The sequence below is a fragment of the Nomascus leucogenys genome, chromosome 18 (genome assembly GCF_006542625.1).
Source record: "Nomascus leucogenys isolate Asia chromosome 18, Asia_NLE_v1, whole genome shotgun sequence".
Classification (NCBI taxonomy): domain Eukaryota; kingdom Metazoa; phylum Chordata; class Mammalia; order Primates; family Hylobatidae; genus Nomascus; species Nomascus leucogenys.
This window is the reverse complement of record NC_044398.1, coordinates 66350803-66373883: the sequence shown is the minus strand read 5'-3', so window position 1 is coordinate 66373883 and position 23081 is coordinate 66350803. Positions and strand designations below refer to the sequence as shown.

The 23081-nt window shown below is 39.3% G+C and overlaps 1 protein-coding gene and 1 pseudogene across 1 annotated transcript in view; one reads left to right on the top strand and one right to left on the bottom strand.

Moving 5' to 3' along the window:
* Positions 1-23081, top strand: part of ANKRD55 (ankyrin repeat domain 55) — a 133669-nt gene that overhangs the window by 18333 nt on the left and 92255 nt on the right. The window lies entirely within an intron of this gene.
* Positions 20152-21241, bottom strand: LOC105737820 (annotated as a pseudogene).

The following is a 23081-nucleotide window of genomic DNA, read 5'->3' as shown; positions in this document are numbered from 1 at the left end:
GTTGGTGTGGGTTATAGGATCGTTATAAAGATGATTACAACCATCCTCAGAGGATTGTTATAAAGATTTAATGAAGTAATGCATACAAAGTACCTGGCACCATGCCGGGCCCACAGAATCACTTAGTAAGTGCTAGTGATCATTATAAATGACTCATCTAAGGTCACATGGATGACTGGTCTCCCCAGGTCAAGAGAACATCCCACACTCCAAGCCTTCGCTTCCTCTGTAATGAATTCATGGCAGAGCACCCTGATATTGTTTGACTGTGCCCCCACCCAAATCTCACTTTGAATTGTAACAATCCCCATGTGTCAAGAGCAGGGCCAGGTGGAGATAATTGAATCATGGGGGTGGTTTCACCCATACTGTTCTTGTGGTAGTGAATAAGACTCACAAGATCTGATGGTCTTATAAATGGGAGTTCCCCTGCACAAGCTCTCTTGCCTGCCACCATGTAAGATGTGCCTCTGCTTCTCCTTTGCCTTTCACCATGATTGTGAGGCCTCCCTAGCCATGTGGATGAGTCCATCAAACTTCTTTCCCTTATAAATTACCCAGTCTTGGATATGTCTTTATTAGCAACATGAGAACAGACTAATACACACCTCTTTTTCATTTGGAAGTTGGAAGGGACAGAATTGCCTGAGCAGGTAAACCACATCAGAAGGAAATTAATCCTTCAGGGACACTCATAGGCTTTGCAGTGCTTCTGCTTTCCCTGCCCTCTGGTCCTGGTGTTCTATCTTCTGAGTCTATGATGCCTTCTGGATAAAACTCTCCCCTTGCTCCTAAGCCAGCCTATCTGTTTACTAACATCTTCCATGCTAGTCTCAGGCAAGTTTCTGGGCTCTTTGCTGCTCTAGTAATCTATCTAGTTTTGAAGCAGAATCTCACTATTTTAATTATTACAGTTTTATATGTTGTACTATTCGATAGAGGAAATCTCCCTCAATATTGTTTTTTTTTAATTTTATTGGATATTCTTACCTATATTTTGTTTGTTTTTGCTTTTAGAATGGTAATATATTCACACACTTTTAAGGTATTAAAAATGTCCGATGAGTAATCCATCACCACTCCTACCTTCAGTGGTCCAATTCCCTTCCCTGGAAGCAAAATAATGTAACCAATGTCTTATGCATCCTTCCAGAGAGATTCAGTGTACTAACAAGCAAATACTTAAATATATTCTTTTGTTTTCTTTAAAACATAATTATCTATTTATTTTTACAAACAAAAGTTAATGTTTTCCTGACACCTCCTCCCAAACAATTGTTGGAAATTTGATTGAAATGAGATTAAACATATTTTAATCTGGTAATAATTAAAATTGTATATACTCTTTAGTCCTCCTGTCTAGGACTATGGTATGCATTTCCATAAATTCAACTTTTCTGTTATATCCCACAATAAAGTTTTTATCCAGAAGACATCTTAGACTCAGAAGATAGAACACCAGGACCACAATACAGTTTTTCTCATTTAAATTATGATATTTTGGTGAGGTTTATTACTGGGTATTTTATATTTTCATGTAATGAATTATTTTCCCCCTTATGTTATTTAATATAGAACTATTTAGTTTTATATTTATTTTTAAACCTGACTAACTTAATTGAATCTTATTAATTCTACTTATTCTATGGATAATTCCCATGTGCTGTCTGATAGATAATTAAATCATTCAAACCCTGATGGTCAGTGCCACACAGTGGTTGAGAACCCTGGCTTCAGGCCAGATGGACTGGTTTCAAATCCTGTCATTTAATAGCTGTGCAACTCTGGGAAAGTTGTTGAACCTTTCTGTGCTTCAATTTTCTCATCTTTAAATGGAGCGGGGGGGTTAAATACTACCTACTTCATAAAGTTGTTGAAACAAATAAATGGCCTAATTCCAATGAAATTGTTAAGATAGTGCCTGGAAAAGAATTCGTCTGTAAAAGTTAGCTATTAATAAATTATTATTATTTTGCTCTTCCTTTATGATTGTTACATTTCATTTCTTTTTGCTTCATATCTTACTGCATTTGTTAGAATTTGTCTTATTTCTTCCCTTCTCTATTGTTTCACTATTAGGTATAATGTTTGCAATTGGTTTGAAATAGATAAGCACTTTTTATCTGTTTATCTTATAGGGGTCAAATTTCATAAATGCCTTTCTGGTGTTTGCTCATACAATCACTTATTGTTCCTTTGTTCTATTGGTATGACATATTTTATTAATAAATATCCTCCAACCAAAATATCTTTATATTCTAGAATAAACTGTATTTGACCATGATGCATTATTTTATTTCAATACCCAACTGAAATTGATCCAGTAGAATTTAATTTAAAACTTACAATTTTGAGGCCGGGCGTGGTGGCTCACGCCTGTAATCCCAGCACTTTGGGAGGCCGAGGCAGGCGGATCACGAGGTCAGGAGATCGAGACCATCCTGGCTAACGCGGTGAAACCCTGTCTCTACTAAAAATACAAAAAATTAGCCGGGCGTAGTGGCGGGCGCCTGTAGTCCCAGCTACTCGGGAGGCTGAGGCAGGAGAATAGTGTGAACCCGGGAGGCGGCGCTTGCAGTGAGCCGAGATCGTGCCACTGCATTCCAGCCTGGGAGACAAAGCGAGACTCTGTCTCAAAAAAAAAAAAAAAAAAAAAAAACTTACAATTTTGTATTCACAAACCAAATTGGTCTATAGGTACGTGTGTGTGTGTGTGTGTGTGTGTGTGTGTGTGTGTGTGTCCTTACCAGTTTATGCTAATCTTAGAAAATAAATTTTAAAAATTTTACTTTTTTTCTGTGCTTCAATATGAGAACTACTTGTCCCTTGGCCATTTGATATTTGTCTTAATGTTTTAAAAGAACTTGTTCAACCTCACTTTAGAATATTTGTGCTATTACCACTAGCCTTAATTCCCTCCCTGTTGTACAGCCAGCCAATTTTTCACAGGTGTGCTTCCAATTTTGGTTAATATTTAAAGCTTATTTTTGCTACAGTGAGTATAAACTCTAGCACAATGATGTGTCAGGCAAAACACCATGCCACACAGCTTGTGCAACAGGGTGGAAAGAAGGGTACAAGCTGCCATGAGTCAGTGAGAATGGAATGTGAAAATGTGGAATGTCCATCCAGCACCAAAAAGAGGTCACAAGTTCACTAGAATATATGAAGGCTTTGTCTCTGAGTGAAAGAGTGCTTTCAGACCACAGTGCACAGGGTCAAAGGGTGGGATCCAAGGCCTGAAAGCCTGCAGCCTTATCTGGGTTTTACCAATTGCCACCTGTGCAAGTTTGGATAAGTCACTTTGTTTCTACTCTGTACCTCAGTTTCCTCACCCATAAAATGGGAATAATTGTAGTACCTACCTCAACCTCATACAGTGAGAATTAAAAGAGTCAATTTCTAGGAAGTGCTTACGCAGTGCTGGGCATACAGTGAGATACAGCGAGCTCTATGTTAAGTGCTGGCCATCATTAAGACTGTTACTCAGGCATTGAAACGGTCCTGAAAAGATCACATGAGCAATGCAGTACCAGCGGGTGCTTTTATAGAGACTCGGAGATATTGTTGTTCTGTAGAAGTAATCGTGTGGCGGTCTTCACTAACTGCAGGGTTATTCTGAGTCTTTTAATTCCTTCAGATGTGCTACCAACAATTCTAGAAGCTAAGAACTTTGACTGGGGACCTACCACAAGACTTACGGAGTGTGCCTGAAATGGTCTTTGGCTGTACCCCCAAATTCATGCACACCACTACAGAGAGGGTATATCTGGGGTCCCTGCTCCCCAAGCCACAGTTCCAGTGAACAGGCTATAGGTGGAGCCTCCTCTAGTGAACAGGATATAGGAGGAGCCTCCTCTAAAATGTCAATAATGATTGAGTGTATATAACGTTGCCATTACAATTAAGCAAGGAAAGGGAGAATTAACTAATAACTGACTATTTTTAAAAAAATTGATTGCAGAATACAAAAAGAAAGTTTACAAATTTATATTAAGTACAATTCAACATCAAATAAATAAGCACAAGGTTTCATAAGGTTATTTCTAATCATAAAAGCAATGAAATCAATTTAAAAATGCAGTATCCATAGACTTTGACTATATAAATGCTGAAAAGATATTTTTTTTACCAACAAAACCAAACTGAGAACTTAATTGGCAAACAGGGAAAGGTAACTGTAGCATTATAACAGATGAAGGGTTAGTGTCTTTACTGTATATAAAGCACTTTCAAATCAATTGGTTAGAGACAATAGAAAGGATACCAACAGATAATTCATAAAATGGACATAAACATAAAAATACTTCTCTCTCAAGAATAAAGGAAAAAAATGACCATTTCGGGGGTGGTGGCACACGCCTGTAGTCCCAGCTACTCAGGAGGCTGAGGTGGGAAAACAGCTTGAAACTGGGAGGCAGAGGCTGTAGTGGGCTGAGATTGTGCCACGGCACTCCAGCCTGGGCGACAGAACGAGATTCCATCTCAAATTTTAAAAAAAGAAAAAAATGACCATTGAAAATAATACACTATTCTCCTTTCACATCAGCATTAATTTTTTTTTAATTATAAAGCACACCATCACTGATAATGGGGTGAAGTGAGCTCTCAAGCACTGCTTGGGAGGGTGTATTGGTCCAACCTTTCTAGAGGGCAGTTTCACAAAGAGTCAAATCCATTGACTTCCAAGTTCCCTTCTAGGAATGTGTCCAGAGGAAATAATCACAAATGCACAAAAAGATATACATGTAGCCAGGCACGGTGGCTCACGCCTGTAATCCCAGCACTTTGGGAGGTGGAGGCGGGCGGATCACGAAGTCAGGAGATCGAGACCATCCTGGCTAACACAGTGAAACAACGTCTCTGCTAAAAATACGAAAAATTAGCCAGGTGCGGTGGCGGGCGCCTGTAGTCCCAGCTAGTCGGGAGGCTGAGGCAGGAGAACAGAACGGCGTGAACCCGGGAGGCGGAGCTTGCAGTGAGCCGAGATCACGCCACTGCACTCCGGCCTGGGCGAAAGAGTAAGACTCCGTCTCAAAAAAAAAAAAAAAGATATACATGTAAAAATGTTTTGGTATTATTCAGAATAGCAACAGAACTTATAATCACAAAAAGTAAGCTATTGAAATGCCCAGTAATGAGAAAATAATTATATTAGTAATGCTGAGTCCAGTCCATGGAATTTTATGTCACATTTTACAGGTAACATTTTCAAATTTTATCTTATGACATGGGTAAATGTTTATAATCTAATATTAAGTGGCCAGCAGCGATGGCTCATGCCTGTAATCCCAGCTCTTTGGGAGGCCGAGGCGGGTAGATCACTTGAGGCCAAGAGTTTGAAACCAGCCTGCCCAACATGGCATAACCCTGTCTCCACTAAAAACACAAAAATCAGCAAGGTTGGTAGTGCATGCCTATCATCCCAGCTACTCAGGAGGCTAAGGCAGGAGAATCGCTTGAACTCAGGAGGTGGACGCTGCAGTGAGCCAAGATCACACCACTGCATTCCAGCCTGGGTGACAGAGCGAGACTCTGACTCAAAAAAAAAAAAATTAAGTGAAAAAGAGCAAAAAACAAAACTATAGAGTAATGTACCTCATAGTGACATTTCGGTCAACAATGTACTATAAATATGATGGTGGTTCCATAAGATTATGATGGAACTGAACATTTTCTGTCACCTATTGATATCGTAGCCATCATAATGTCATGGCAGAACACATTATCCAGGTGTTTGTGATGATGCTGGTATAAATAAATCTACTGCATTGCCAGTTGTTTTAAAAAAGCACACACAGGACTGGGCACGGTGGCTCACACCTGTAATCCAGGACTTTGGGAGGCCAAGGCGAGCAGATCACCTGAGGTCAGGAGTTCAAGACCAGACTGGCCAACATGGCAAAACCCGTCTCTTCTAAAAATACAAAAATTAGCTGGGCATGGTGGTGGGTGCCTGTAGTCCCAGCTACTCGGGAGGCTAAGCCAGGAGAATTGCTTGAACCTGGGAGGTGGAGGTTACAGTGAGCCGAGATGGTGCCACTGCACTCCAGCCTGGGTAACAGAGTGAGACTCTGTCAAAAATAAATAAATAATTTTTTTAAAAAAGCACATACAATTATGTACAGTACGTAATACTTCATAGTGATCTATGCTACTGGTTTATTTATTTACTATACTATAGTTTTATCATTATTTATACTTGTTTTACTTTTTTTTTTTAAGCTAACTATTTTTTAAGCTAACAGAAAGGTCCCTCAGGCGGTATTCCAGAAGAGGGCATTTTTCTCATAGGAGATGACAGTTTTTGCATGTTACTGTCCCTGAAGAGCTTCCAGTGGGACAAGATGTGAAGGTGGAAAATAAGTTATTGAAGATCCTGACCCTGTGTAGGCCTAGGCTAATGTATGTGTGTTTGTGTCTTAGTTTTTAACAAAAATATTTAGAAAATGAAAATAAATAAATCATTTTAAAAATAGAAAAAAACTTAAAGGATAAGGATATAAAGAAAGAAAATATTTTTGTTCAACTGTACAATGTGTTTGTAAGTGTTATTACAATAGAGCCAAAAAGTTGAAACAAATTTTAAGAGTTAAGAGTAAAAATGTTATAGTAAGCTAAGATTTATTATAGAAGAAAGATAACATTTGTTTATAAATGTAGTGTAAGCTGAGTGTGCAGTGTTTATAAAGTCTACAGTAGTGCACAGTAGTGTCCTAGGCCTTCACAGTCAATCACCACTCACTCACCCAGAGCAGCATCCTGTCCTGCAAGCTCTATTTATGCTATGTGCCCTACACTAGTGTACCACATTTTATTGTCTATACCATATTTTTGCTTTACCTTTACTATGTTTAGATACACAAATACTGTGGTACAATTGCCTACAGTATTCAGTACAGTAACATGCTGTACAGGACGGCAGCCTAGGAGAAATAGGCTGTACCATATAGTCTGGGTGTGTAGTGGGCTATACCATCTAGGTTTGTATAGGTACACTCTATGATGTTCTCATAACGACAAAATCACCTACTGACACGTTTCTCAGAACTATCCCTGGCATTCAGTGACTTGTGACCATACATAATGTGATTATATTTTTGTAAATAAAAAATACACGTAACTCCAGCACTGTGCTCAGAACAGTTGGTGGTAGTTAAATGTTAAAATCTTTCTATGCCCTCAGATCAACAGGGATTTCTCCATTCTCGCTGCTCTAATCATTCCTCAGGAACACACACATAAGACTAGCAAGTACAAAGTCATCTATCCTGCCCAGATGTCAGGCCTGTTTCCATCCTGTTCCGGGCCCCTGAAAAGGCAGTTGTTACATGCTCATAATATCATCCTTGACCCAGTCCCTTCTCATGGAAGGGAACTTCCAAGGGGGGAAGGAGAGGAGAGGATAGAAGGGCGATTCACTTAGTAAGTGAGCAACAAAATGGCCTTAGTGTTAGCCAAACTCACACAGCATCTCCGAGACGTTCAGTCATTTCTTCAGGTTCTGTCATTGTATCCCAGCCCATAGGAAGATCACACTGTGGGAGATTTAAGATTTGCACTGCTAGCCAGTCCACCAGCCCTGCCACCCCGGCAGACACTACCTGCCACTGTCCTAATCCCTGAGGGCTGTACCCAACTTAGGCAGTAGCACCTTTCAGAACTTCCTCCTCTTCCTTGTCTCTTGGCTTTGCAGCTGTGAGGACCTTTTAGCCACTCTGCCGTCTCCTCAGGAACTTGCCTTGTCCTTTTTGTGGCCTTTGGGTTAGGTCACCACCCATTTTCAGCCATGCTCATTTGGAGTGCAGGATAGGGAACAAGAGACAGTTCAGATTCTGCTGGTGGGGGTTGTGCGGGGGATGGAAAGAGCAGAGGTACACAACTATGCACTATGAAACAACCAGACCCTTCAGGCTTCCGAGCTCACCTACTGCCAACACTTCTCCTCACTCCTCCATTGCATGATGCAGGGGCTCTGTAAAGGAGGTGGGGTAGGATGCAAACCCATCCTGCAGCATAAGTCAAGTGTATGCAACATACCAACATTTCAATGATCACTTTTGAGTTTATATTTTCTTCTTATCTGTGTTTTCATAATTTTTGTAATCCAGTCATTCGGGAACCACTGTCAATCTATGACTGTATGGAAAGCATACTCATACACTTTAAAGGGTCAGTAAAATTTTTAAGACAATTTAAAGAAGGAATGTGGAAATGCATCATTGAGGCCAGAAGCAGTGGCTCATGCTTGTAATCCCAGCACTTTAGGAGGCTGAGGGAGGAGAATCACTTGAGCCCAGGAGTTTGAGACCAGCCTGGCCAACATGGTGAAACCCCATGTCTACTAAAAATACAAAAAATTAACCAGTCATGGTGGTGCATGCCTGTAGTCCCAGCTACTCAGGAGGCTGAGGTAGGAGGGTCATCTGAGCCCAGGAAGTTGAGGCTGCAGTGAACTGTGATTGCACCACTGAACTCCAGCCTGGACGATGGGAGTGAGATTCTGTCTCCAGGAAAAAAAAAAAAAAATAAATAAACAAGAAAGAAAAAAAATGCATCAGTGATGAAGAAAAAACAGAGTTCAGAAAAGGAAAGGAAGGCACCCCTGGAAGACCAGCTGACAGAATGCAGCCACTACATGGTGTCAGGGACAACTCAAAGCTCAGGGACTGCAGGGCAATACACTTGTTCAATCTCTGACATTTGAGACAGCCACCCAAATTACACTTGTTTTCTTAAACTATTTTCAGGAGACCAAGGCACTAGGGGCAGTTTTATAAGTGGGCACAGTAGAGGGCCACAAGGAGGGTGCCTTTTAGAAGATCTAAGGAAGATCCCCTTCTCCAAATCTCCCCCAGCCCAACAGTCATTGTTCATGAATGATGGGTGATTCACTGTTTGGTTCTCCACAGATGCTAGCTAGACACGCAGAATATCAATCATGAAAGGAAACTTAGAGATCAACCTTCTGCTCAATACAGCTGTCTCCTCAAGAACACTGCCAAAATGGGTTTGGTCAGAACCTGCTTAAACACAGATAGTGATAAGGAGTGCACTAGCTTGCAAGGTAATTGCCTCTGTATCTGAACAGCTCTAGTCATTCAAAAGTCTTATTAGTCCAACTTCTACCCACCAGAACTAGTTCTTCCCTGTGGATTTACAGAAAACAAGTCTAGCCCAGGTGCAGTGGCTCACACCTGTAATCCTAGCACTTTGGGAGGCAGAGGCAGGTGGATCACTTGAGGTCAAGAGTTCAAGACCAGCCTGGCCAATATGGTGAAACCCCATCTCTACTAAAAATACAAAAATTAGCTGGGCGTGGTGGCAGGCACCTGTAATCCCAACTACTCGGGAGGCTGAGGCAGGAGACTTGTTTGGACACAGGAAGCAGAGGTTGCAGTGAGCCAAGATCGTGCCAATGCACTCCAGCCTGGGCAACAGAGTGAGACTCTGTCTCAAAAAAAAAAAAAAAAGAAAGAAAAGAAAAGAAAACAAGTCTAAACTCTCTTCCAGCTTTTTCAAAATTGAAAACAGCTATCATGTTCAACTGAACATGAACATTCTGCTCTGCTCCAGACTAAACAAACCAATTCCTCATTTTCCAGAGTTGGCAGTTAAAATGGCAAATGCCTGACTCCAACACCTGCCATTCCTGGAAAGTGAGAGGTAGGTGGAGTCATGTATTTGATTCAGAAGAAAGTAAGGAAGATTGGAGGAAGGATGGTTTCATAACAACACTTAACTTACTTTTCAATTTCCAAAAGCCAGCAAGGCTAGCATAATCCTTCATAAAATTAAAGATTTCTACCTACCTTTATTAGTCCATTCTCATGCTGCTACAAAAAAATTACCCAAGGCTGGGTAATTTATAAAGGAAAGAGGTTTAATTGACTCAGTTCTGCAGGGTTGGGGAGGCCTCAGGAAACTTATAATCATGGCAGAAGAAATAGCAAATGCATCCTTCTTCACATGGCAGCAGGACGGCGAACTGCCAAGCAAAGGGGGAAAATCCCCTTATAAAACCTTCCTTACGCTTTATACAAAAATTAATTCAAGACGGATTAAAGACTTAAATGTTAGACCTAAAACCATAAAAACCCTAGAAGAAAACCTAGGCAATGCCATTCAGGATATAGGCATGGGCAAGGACTTCATGTCTAAAACACCAAAAGCAATGGCAACAAAAGCCAAAATTGACAAATGGGATCTAATTAAACTAAAGAGCTTCTGCACGGCAAAAGAAACTACAATCAGAGTGAACAGGCAACCTACAGAATGGGAGAAAATTTTTGCAATCTACTCATCTGACAAAGGGCTAATATCCAGAGTCTACAATGAACTCAAACAAATTTACAAGAAAAAAACAACCCCACCAAAAAGTGGGCGAAGAATATGAACAGACACTTCTCAGACATTTATGCAGCCAAAAAACACATGAAAAAATGCTCATCATCACTGGCCATCAGAGAAATGCAAATCAAAACCACAATGAGATACCATCTCACACCAGTTAGAATGGCAATCATTAAAAAGTCAGGAAACAACAGGTGCTGGAGAGGACATGGAGAAATAAGAACACTTTTACACTGTTGGTGGGACTGTAAACTAGTTCAACCATTGTGGAAGTCAGTGTGGCAATTCCTCAGGGATCTAGAACTAGAAATATCATTTGACCCAGCCATCACATTACTGGGTATATACCCAAAGGATTATAAATCATGCTGCTATAAAGACACATGCACACGTATGTTTATTGTGGCACTATTCACAATAGCAAAGACTTGGAACCAACCCACATGTCCAACAATGATAGACTGGATTAAGAAAATGTGGCCCATGTACACCATGGAATACTATGCAGCCATAAAAAATGATGAGTTCATGTCTTTGTAGGGACATGGATGAAGCTGGAAACCATCATTCTGAGCAAACTGTCGCAAGGACAAAAAAACAAACACCGCATGTTCTCACTCATAGGTGGGAATTGAACAATGAGAACACACGGACACAGGAAGGGGAACATCACACACCGGGGCCTGTTGTGGGGTGGGGGAAGGGGGGAGGGATAGCATTAGGAGATATACCTAATGCAAATGACGAGTTAATGGGTGCAGCACACCAACATGGCACATGTATACATATGTAACAAACCTGCACATTGTGCACATGTACCCTAAAACTTAAAGTATAATAATAATAAAATTAAATTAAATTTAAAAAAAAAACATCGGATCTCATGAGAACTCACTATTATGAGAACAGCAGCATGGGGGAACCACCCCCATGATCTAATCACCTCCCACGAGGTCCCTCCACCAACCTGTGGGGATTACAATTCGGATTACAATTCAAGATGAGATTTGGGTGGGAACACAGAGCCAGACCATATCACTGCCTAATTACCAAAGTACTTCTTGACATACTATTTTGACATCAGAAAAGTTTCCACAAAACCCCAGTGGGTGAGAAAGCCCATCTGAGCAGAACATGTATACTAAATTAATCAATAAATGTGTATATTGCCCCCCATCCTAAAGGCCCTGTACATAAAGATTGAGATATTTTTAAGAATTAATATTATTAAAATAAAGATGCATTCTATAAAAGTGCATTCTAAGAGGCATTTTTACTGAATTTCAACACAGACACACTGCTTAAAACAGAAAATTCCATTCCCCAAGTCCTCTTCACGCAGGAGAGATGCTCAACATGAAATGCCATTCACAGCTCAGAAAACCTACCCCCGCAAGAGCACAGAGATGCTAACATTCAGAAAACACAACATGTGTTGGTTGCATCGCAAATTTGGTTAGGAAGAAAGATCTGACTGCAGTCAGATATTTACCCTTGAGATAATATTGTTGCAAGACTTCCTCCCCACAGAATGAAATCTCTTCTTTTCCACTCCCACGGTGTGAAGGTCACTTTGCATGTTTGTTCCCTCAGCTGATACATGTGGAAACCTCGGAGCTGTTTTTCCCTTTAAAATGTTAGAAAGAAACTCTCTTCTTCTCATATGACTGACACTTTCTAAAACACTCTTATCATCTCAGGCAATACACCCTGAGGGACTGGAGAAGACACGAGAAATGGTAAAAATGTTTCTGCTCACAAAATTACTACAGCCTGCTGCACAAGGCAAAGGGTCTCATTTAAGAGCAAGAAGACACAAGTGCCTATGTCAAAGTAGTAATTTGGGTAATAATAACAACAGACACACTTTGTTTTTTTTTTCTTTAACTTTCATTTTAAGTTCAAGAGTACATGTGTAGGATGTGCAGGTTTGTTACATAGGTAAATGTGTGCCATGGTTGTTTGCTGCACAGATAATCCCATCACCTAAATATTAAGCTCAGCATCTATTAGCTCTTCTTCCTGATGCTCCCCCTCTCCCCACACCGCCCCCTCTGACAGGCTCCAGTGTGTGTTGTTCCTCTCCATGTGTCCATGTGTTCTCATCATTCAGCTCCCACTTATCAGTGAGAACATGAGGTGTTTGGTTTTCTGTTCCTGCATTAGTTTGCTGAGGATAATGGTTTCCAACTCCATCCATGTCCCTGCAAAGGACATGATCTTGTTCTTTTTATTGCTGCATAGTATTCCATGGTGCATATGTATCACTTTTTCTCTATCCAATTGATCATTGATGGGCATTTAGGTTGATTCCATGTTTTTGCTAACAGTGAATAGTGCTGCTATTGTGATATGCATGCAAGTATCTTTATAATAGAATGATTTATATTCCTTGGGGTATATACCTAGTAATGGGATTGCTGGGTCAAATGGTATTTCTGCCTCTTGGTCTTTGAGGAATCACCCCACTAATTAACACACTTTGAATATTTACTCTGGGCCAGGCACTGCTTTAAGCACTTCATATGAATTAATTCATTTAGCTCTCAGAACAGCCCTAAGCGGGAGGCACTATTCTTATCCATTTGGCAAGTGAAGAACGACATAGAGTTGTTAAGCAACTTGTGTAAGGTCACATAGCTAGCAGGTAAATGGCAGTGCCAGAATCAAACTCTAGAGGTGAGGCCCCAGAGCTTGTGCTCTTACCATTTTTCTATATGTATGCTTTGCGTCACCTGATATATTTGAAAAAAGTCACGAGACTAATTTTGTTTCAATGCCAGCCAGCTGTATCAATGACCTTTAACTTGTTCTTGCATGGCCAAGGAGTTCCAGATTGACTCAGGGCCCAGGTGAAGGTCCACAGAGACTCTTCATTACCAGTGGGTGGCAATGTTGTCCCATGAAGCTATCGTGGTGCAGTGTAAGGCCTGGCATGCTCCTTAAAAGTGGAAAGACTGGCCACTTTGTGGATAGGTCACTCTGGGTACCCCTAAGAATGCAGTTTCTTCAAAGCATTCAGGATAATCCTGCAGGAGGAGAGAGGGAATTAGGGGAATGCCCAGGAGTGCATTGTTCATTGAAGTGATTCTTCCCCTGTCCTGCCATAGTATCTCCAGTATGTTTCAATCATAAATAAGACATTTGTCTTCCCACTAGAGCATGTCTTTCTTAGGGACAGAAACTCTACAGCCTTTGTAACTACAATTTTACTAGCCTATGGTAGATGAGTAAATGGGTGAATGAGTTCTTCAGAGGCAATCAATTCTATTTCAACGAACAATCTAAGAAAGATCTGCAGAGTCCTCTGTGGTTGTCCAAAATGAATCCAGACATCATTGGTGACCCTAGGATGTGTTTAGTCACCCAAGAATACTCAGAATAGAATAAACCAAAGAAAGTCTCCCCAAATTACTCTGGTCTGAACTCTTGAAATTGCAATACCCAGTGTGCCCTTCCACTGACCTGGCCCTTTTGCAAAAGGGTCACAGCTTAGGCAGAACAAGTGTCAAGCTAAGTTCTGGGTAATTTCAACAAAATGGGCCCAGTAACCGATGCAGTCAAGGGCTTTCCCAAAGAGCTCCGTAATAACCCAAGGACAGAGCCACCATGTGAAGCTCTAAAACAGGAACCTTTTGGTAAAACCTGAGATACTCTAAGCAAGGTCCTCTAATCTAAAACATTTTTAATAGCCTATTACATGTCTGACATACCAGTATTAATGCTAAGCCCTTGACATTGGATAATTTATGATACATCCAGAAATAAGTTAGGTTTTGTGACCATGAAAAATGAAGGAAAGAAATGATCTTAAGACTGTCTATCCTTTCAATTTTTAGGTAAAAATTAATAAAAATTAAAATATATACTTTTTTTTTTAAAAAAAGAAAAACCTACTAGAGTATTTATAAAGGTCAGAATTAGCAAAATACATACTTTTTTTCTTTTTTAGGATGTTATCAAACAGCAAGGACTTGTTTTCTTAGTTATAGACATGCTAGGCTCTGTGTACCCCCTTAGTATTAGCATATTAAAGCTAGTAAGCCTGACTTCTCTCTTACCATGTAAGGAAAAAAAACTTGGTTTATTTTGACAGGTATAAAAGAACATAAATTCATTATAGAGAATTTGAAAAATATAGAAAGTTCTGAAGAATATCCAACAGATTATCTCTATTGACTTTTTGATGCACGTTCTTCCAGACTTTTACACATTTCATATACATACATATTACAATTAAAACACTAATTGTAGAGATGAGGTCTTGCTATGTTGCTCAGGCTGGTCTCCAACTACCGGTCTCAAGTGATCCTCTCACCTCGGTCTCTTTTTTTTTTTTTTTTGAGACGGAGTCTCGCTCTGTCGCCCAGGCTGGAGTGCAGTGGCGCCATCTCGGCTCACTGCAAGCTCCGCCTCCCGGGTTCACGCCATTCTCCTGCCTCAGCCTCCCGAGTAGCTGGGACCACAGGCGCCCGCCACCACGCCTGGCTAAATTTTTTGTATTTTTAGTAGAGACGGGGTTTCACCGTGTTAGCCAGGATGGTCTCGATCTCCTGACCCCGTGATCCGCCCACCTCGGCCTCCCAAAGTGCTGGGATTACAGGTGTGAGCCACCGCGCCCAGCCCCTCAACACGAGTTTTTAAATCAACAGAGATAACATTAACATTTAGCATAGGATCTACCACAGGTTGCCTCCCAGATTGCTTCAGTACGTTTTTCTGTCAGGCCTACTAGAAAGTAGAAAAATAAAGCAAACGGGTTTTGGTTTTTTTTGTTTTTGAGAAAAAGGTGAGTGGAAGAATCCAAACAACTTTATTTCCTTTAATAATTGTAGATGTGGCTGGGCGCAGTGGCTCACACCTATAATCCCAGCACTTTGGGAGGCTGAGGCAGGCGGATCACCTGAGGTTGGGAGTTCAAGACCAGCCTGACCAACATGGTGCAACCCCATCTCTACTAAAAATACAAAATAAGCTGGGTGTGGTGGTGCATGCCTGTAATCCCAGCTACTCTGGAGGCTGAGGCAGGAGAATTGCTTGAACCCGGGAGGCAGAGGTTGCGGTGAGCCAAGATCATGCCATTGCACTCCAGCCTGGGTAACAAGAGTGAAACTCCGTCTCAAAAAAAAAAAAAAAAGTAATAATAATAATTGTAGATGTAGAGTTAATTTAAAATTCTAGATTTTTAAGTAGGGCAACTATCTTGAGAGCCAGCAGGCATTATTCTTAGACTTTTACTTTCAATCACATAGGGAAACCCAGTTCGTAGTTTTAAAATTATCAATTAAGTAATAAAAATTTTAATCACTATTAACAGCCAAATTAACCCTGTGAAGGCAGCATTTAAGAGTAACTAGAAAATGGGAATTAGTAATAAGGCAAATAAAGAAGGGCAATAAATACAAAGCAGAAACTGTCAAAGAATAATAGGCTAATGAAATGAAAACAAATGGAGAATAAAATGCTAGATATAATTTAATCAATCAAGGGATTCTTTCAAGTACAATAGTGCATCAACCTGGCAATAACTATGGTTTGACAGTCTCAAAGAAGTGAAAAATTAATACTCAAGAAAATAATTGTGAAAATAACCAGTTAGCAAATTTAATGCTCAAATCCGATTCCATATTCAAATAACATTAAAAGCCAATCAGTGGTTTATTTTCATATCTCATTACAGTAAGAAAAACTCCTCTGAAATTTAGGATATTTGAAAACAAACTGGGACAAAAATTGGCTTTATCTATGAACTTTCCACTAGAAAATACAAGCATACCATCATTAGAGAACATAAGACATCAAAAGCCTTATGTTTTAAAACCATACTAAAATAATTTATCTAAATAACGAAGATCTTAATCTGAAAGATAGTGCATACATCACCATCATGAAATCCGGTTTTATGTGCTCTATGAAATACTTGGAGAATTGTTTTTGTTTTTGTTTTTGCTTTATTAGGTCACACAAAACAGAATGAATTGGCAGAAAAATGCTCTGTATGTTATAAAATAGCATTTACTACTTCAATTTTAATTTTTTTTACTGACAGTTGCAGACCTTTCTGATGGCACTTGTTTTATGTATGCTTTTAATAAATTATGTACTTATTAGTACTTAATGAACTCTTCCTGCCTCAATATAAAAGTACTAAACTTGGAGAATTACAGATTTTATCGTGGGCCCCGATATTAGTCACTTTGGAGAAGCTAAAAATTTGGCCAAAATGAATGATCCAATGACCCTTTAAATTATCTTTATTTTATATTTAATATTATGTGATCCTGGACTACACTGATTTAAAACATGCTTTTTGAAAAATGTCTTAATAATGGGGCAGTAATCTTCAGTGTGTTTCAAACACTATTTGCACCAAAATCATGTAGGTGTCAGCAGTGGTTCTCAAACTAGGATGAGAAAGACACCTGCAGAGTCTGCTTAAACACAACTGCTAGCCCCTGCCCCTGCTCTTAGAGTATCTGATTTAGTAGATCTGAGATGGGGCCCTGAGAGAGGTTGCATTTCCAACAAGTTCCCAGGTGATGTTGATGCTGTTTGTTGGGACCACAATTTTGACAATCACTGTCCTAGGGTATTTGGTAACAAAGCATACTCTTGGGCTCCATGCTTAAATTAGAATTTCTGAGATTGAGGTCTTCAGATCAGCATTTTAACAACGTCTTAGGCAAGTGTGCGAACCACAGTTTAAGAATCACTATGACAATTTGGCTGGGTTAATTTGCCTATTACTAGCCAATGTATCAGATGTCATATATCATATAAATAAAAATGGAAATAATGCTAAATGACTAACCCCAAGCCTGATACAGTTCAAATGAACCACAGGGTTTGAATATAAATCCTGCCTCTGTTACTTACTAGCTTCGTGAAAGTGACAAAGTTACTTTAATTCTCCGAGCCTCAGTTTCCTTATCTATAACTTGGGAATAATACCTAAATTTTGAGGATTAACACTATCATACGCAGATTATCTAAGCACAATAGTTAGCACACAGGCACTCGATAAATACTAGCTATTATTAAGAAATGTATGAAATATTTCCTTCAGTATCTGGTCAAAGCAAATTTTTTATTCACTTAAATGCAATAGTTACACTCCAAGGTAATAGAATAATAATACAATCTTCTATTTATTGCTCCCTATTCTGGGACAGACAGTGTTCTAAGAACCTTACATTTATTTAATCCTCACAAAAATCCTGTGAGGTAGGTAGTATTATCATCTCTAATTTACAGATGAGAAAATTGAGACACAGAGAGATTAAATAAAATTGCTCAAGGTTACAAAACAGTAATTGTTGGAGCAAGAATTTAAACCCAAGCCAAGTCTGACTCTAGAGCCCAGGATTCATCACAACATTCATTTCCTATGAGCAAATCTTAAGGCTTTTGGATATTTATAGTAAACCGTTTATATTTCTAGTCAAGTAACACATATGAAAATTCATGTCCACACTATGGTGAAGAGTTGTTCAAAGAATAAAATGAATGCCTTGAAATTTTGGCAGATGATACTACCATGATAATAGGTAAAAATTGGTGCATGTTTTCACTATGTGGACAGAGTAATCCATGGTTAGCCAATGAAATGAACAGCCTCTCAAATATACCATTCAAAGAGTCATGATTTTGACACGTTTTGGCACAATAAATAGAAATTATTTAGCTAGCCAGGCGCTGTGGCTCACATCTGTAATCCCAGCACTTTGGGAGGCAGAGGCGGGTAGATCACCTGAGGTCAGGAGTTCGAGACCAGCCTGGCCAACATGGCAAAACCCCATCTCTACTAAAAATACAAAAATTGGCCGGGCATGGTGGCACATGCCTGTAATCCCAGCTACTTGGGAGGCTGAGGCAGGTGAATCGCTTGAACCTGGGAGGCAGAGGTTGCAGTGAGCCGAGATCGTGTCACTGCACTCCAGCCTGGGGGACAGAGTGAGACTCTGTCTCCAAAAAAAGAAATTATTTAGCTAAACAGCAGAGTCAGTGCCATGACAGCCATGTAAAATTGGCATAATGATAAACATAAGGGGAATGTAAATCTTTTGTGCCATTAAAAATAATCTCATAGAAAGTCTGTAAAATATTCTGTTATGACACACTCAGTATTGCTAAAGATAATAAAAATAAAAATTTTCTTTCCTTTCAGAAAGTCTTTAAACAGAGTCACTAAAAATAGAATGAAACATTTGTGAATGTTTTTGATGACAGCCTTGAATAGGTATTCTGCGTTGTTAGAATTATCCATTGGCAAGGCAATTATCCCAAAATAGTAAGTCAGCATCAACCTTCAGACTGTTATTTATAAGTTAAGTATCTACTCTTTCAATATATAACATTTTCGTTTAAGCACTCTGCATTTTCTATTGTTTTTAATTAATTCTTGTCAAAATCTTGCATTCAAAATAATCTTGCCAGTGTAACTAATAGCCACCTTAGATCCTAAAAATGAATTTTAAAACTCTGCTTTAAACAAGTTATGAAAGGCACAAACACGTTCTCATCTCTCAACAGGATGAGAATGAAAGAAATCATAACTATGTAGTTAGAAAGAGTTTAAAATAATCAATTTAAAATGTCACTTAGTAATTCCTGAGAGTGGCACTGATAGAAGAAAAGCATCCTCAAATAGCATTAAATTTATTATTAGTTACCCATAATTAACAATGGGTAAATTTGGGAACAAATATTATAAAATACATGTTTACAGAATGCTATGAATACTTGGAGTAAATTAATATTAATAGTGGAGAATGGTATTCAAGGGTGGCTAAACATATTCAGAAAAGAGACAACAGAGATTCAGTAAAAGATTATTAATTAGAATCAAATATATAATATAGTCAAGGCCCATGATAATTTTAAAGTGCGGTTTTATTAAGGCACTTCAGGATAAGTGCCTGTCTTATTTTAGCTTCTTCTGGAAGAAATACTGCCAATTATAAATAATCACAGCAAAATTTCCATTAGACAAAAACTATATGTGTTGGGGGGGTTGGATCATTTATATCATACTGCAAATATAAACTCACCTCTTGACCTGTATTAACAACACTGAGCAACAATATTTCTTTCTAAAATTTTCTTTTTTTTTTTTTTTTTTGAGATGGAGTCTCACTCTGTCGCCCAGGCTGGAGTGCAATGGTGCGATCTCGGCTCACTGCAAGCTCCACCTCCCGGGTTCAAGCGATTCTCCTGCCTCAGCCTGCCAAGTAGCTGGGACTACAGGTGCGCGCCACCACGCCCAGCTAATTTTTGTATTTTTAGTGGAGATGAGGTTTCACCATGTTGGCCAGGGTGGTCTCGATCTCCTGACCTCGTGATCTGCCCGCTTCGGCCTCCCAAAGTGCTGGGATTACAGGCGTGAGCCACCGTGCCCAGCCCTAAAGTTTTCTTTAAGGCAGATCTGTTTATTACTAACGTGGTGCAGTGTAGTTTTAGCAAATTCAACTGTTTTAGTTTCTCAGTGACAATAATACAGATGGTCAAAAATAGACAACAAAATCTCTTTTCTAGTTCCTCTACCTGGCCACCATTTTAAAAACACAAGTTCTTCTTATATATATAGATATATTTTTACATTACTGTATCAAAACACAGTTTAACAGACTTCACAGCTCATTTAAAGCTTCAGTTTATAGTCATTCACATGAAAGATTTCTATATGGAATGTTCACTTAGAATTCCTCACTGGGATTCCAGTGTTCTATGTCAGAAATTCAGAAGTCCTTCTTCAGGGCAATGCTAGACATTTTACCTTTGTTCATTCATGATTTTCTTTCAAGAGTTTCCTAACTTCATTTTTGTGCCTTCATTTTTGTTTGCTTGACTAGTTTCCTTTAGTATATTTTCAGGTAAGGTAGCTTGATATCTGTATAAATAACCATATGGAAGAAGATGATAAACGAGGTATTCTAACACATACACAGTTGTAAAATCAACATAGTGAAAAGAAACTGCAAGATCAGAACAGCAACCAGGACCCTCTACAGGAGGATAATAGTTGTAATTCCAGTACCAAAAGGTTCTAGGTAGATAACCTTTATTAAATGGTGTTCTGGCACAAAGGGATGAAAAGTTTCTTTTCCACTGGGATCTCTGGAATCTCCTCCTTCTACATTTATAGTTTCCATGCATTTCCCCAGTGCTAAGTCTTCAATGGAGGAACTGTGTGTACACTTGTCTGTTTTAAATGCATCAAGAAATCTTTTCAAGGCTTTCTTTGCTTAGTAAATATCCTGCTCCTCCACTCATACAGCCCTGTTTTACGAAGGGCTTAAATCTTCTCCCAAAGTAAATGGGTTCTTTAGAATCATATTTCGAAAGAAGCCATCTCAAATTGTCTAGTATGAAACGTGTCATCATCTGCTTTCAAAAACCAATCAGCATCTTCTACATGATGTTCACGAACATACTGAAAAGGTTTAATTGTTTTCCAGTATAGCTCATCTCTGCTTTCTTTGGTTTTCAATCCCACAGCAGGGAAGTCTTTATTTTCTTCTGAACTCATAAAAAACACTTTGTGACAACACTGGGCCCATGTAGCTTTGACATGTTTGTTCTTTTTCTCTAGGTTTTGAGAGCCTGTCATAACCCAGCAAAGAATTTTAACTTGCTGATAGAGGTTTTCAGCGATGTCTATGTTCTCATCTTTAGGTTGGCTAGAATCTGCATTGAAGTTCATTTGTCCTTCTAGATGATTCTGTCCATTATCATCTGAATGCCTCGCAGGAGGATCATTATGAAGAACATTAGTCTGGGTGTCACCCTCTTCTCCCAACAAAATACTAAATAGCTGAGAAAATAAAAGAAATCCTATTGCCCATCCATAGAGGAAGGTTAAAAAATTCAGCCAGGATTTAGAGGCCATCTCCGAAAGTGTATTTCTAACATGAGCCGCGGCTCCCTCTTGCCCCTCCTGGGGGGCAGAGAGGGCAACGACACGGGACCGGCGACCTTTGCTTCTCTGGGCACCCGCAGAAGTGGCTCCTGGCCGCTAGCCGAGGCCGCCAGCTGCCGCCCAGATCATTCTCCGGCAGCGGCAGCAGAGTTTTAAATAAAATATAATCTGCGTGTCTTCACATGCTTCTTTCTTCCTATTTCTTCATGTTTCTTCCATTTTCTACCCTCAGAGTCTCTCACCCTGTGTGTATTCTGGAATCTCTCTTTATGCACCCGTACAGAAGTCTATCTGTTTAAAGCAGTTAGAGAGGCAAGACCATTCAAAACATGCTCCTCATGTAACCAGTGTGGAAAGAAACATAGATGACGAATAGATGAGAGAGAGAGAGGAGCAATAGGAAGGAGACAGGAAGGACTGAGGTGTTGTTTGTTTATGTAGATCTTTTAGATATCTTAATAAGTGGGTTTCTGATTTTCAGTAGAAAAAAACTTTCCTGCCCTCATTTTAGATTCCATTAGGACCGTCAGTCATCCATATTTTTGTACTTGTTATTTCTACCTCATGCCTCCTCATTTCTATAGAAATTCTCTGTACAGTGTCTAAGTTTGTGCCCAATTATTTGCATTGACTGCAACTTAGATTGGCTCTTTCTAAATAACTTCTAGGGAAGCTCCTTCATTTCCTATTTCCTTGTTGTGCTGTGGTTTAGTGTACATCACAGGGCCAGAAGGAATTCTGAAGTACATGCTATTCTGCTTCACACGTCTTCCTTTTCCCCCTATCCTGTGCTTCACTCTGTGTCTAAATTCCTTCTAAACAGGTATGGTGGTCATCTAGCCAAGAGAGGTCATCTTTAGTGACAGGAAGCTCACTACTTCTTGAGGTGACCCAGTCTATTTTTATAAGCTCTAATAATAATTAGAATACTTATCTCTCTGTCACTCTCACCCACTGCTATTTCTAACTACTGGAGTCTCACACAGCAATTTAGCCATAAAATTGTTTGCATAAAAGCCCTTCGAAAAACAATTCTATTTACAATAGTATGAGAAAGAATAAAATGCTTAGGAATAACCAAGGAGGTAAAAGACTGGTACACTGAAAACTACAAAGCATTGCTGAAAGAAATTGAAGAAAACACCAGTAAATGGAAAGACATTTTATGTTTCATGAATTAGAAAACTTAATATTATTAAGATGCCAATACTACAAAAAGCAATCTACAGATTCAATATAATCTCTGTCAAAATCCCAATGATGTTTTCTACAGAAATAGAAAAATCATCCTAATATTCATATTGAATTTCAAGAGACCCCAAAATAGCCAAAACAATCTTCAAAAAGAACAGTTGGAGGTTTCACACTTCCTGATTTCAAAACTTACTACAAAGCTACAGTAATGAAAACAGTGTGGTACTGGCATACAGACAGACATATAGATCAGTAGAATAGAACTGAAAGTCCAGAAATAATCCCATACATTTATGGTCAACTGATTTTCCACAAGAGTGCCAAGACCATTCAATAGGGAAAGAATAGTTGCTATGACTTGAATGTTCCCACTGAAAGTTGTGTTGAAATTTAACTGTCATTGTAACAGTATTAAGAGGTGGGCTTTTTAGGGGTGATTGGGGCACGAGGGCTCTGCTCTCATTAATTGATTAATACTGTTATATTAGGAGTGAGTTAGATATCTTCTGGCATGGGTGCCTGATAAAAACAATGAGTTTGGCCTGATTTCCTGTTCTGTCTCACATGCTCGCTTCTGCCTTTCACCCTTCTGCCATGAGATCATCCTCACCACATG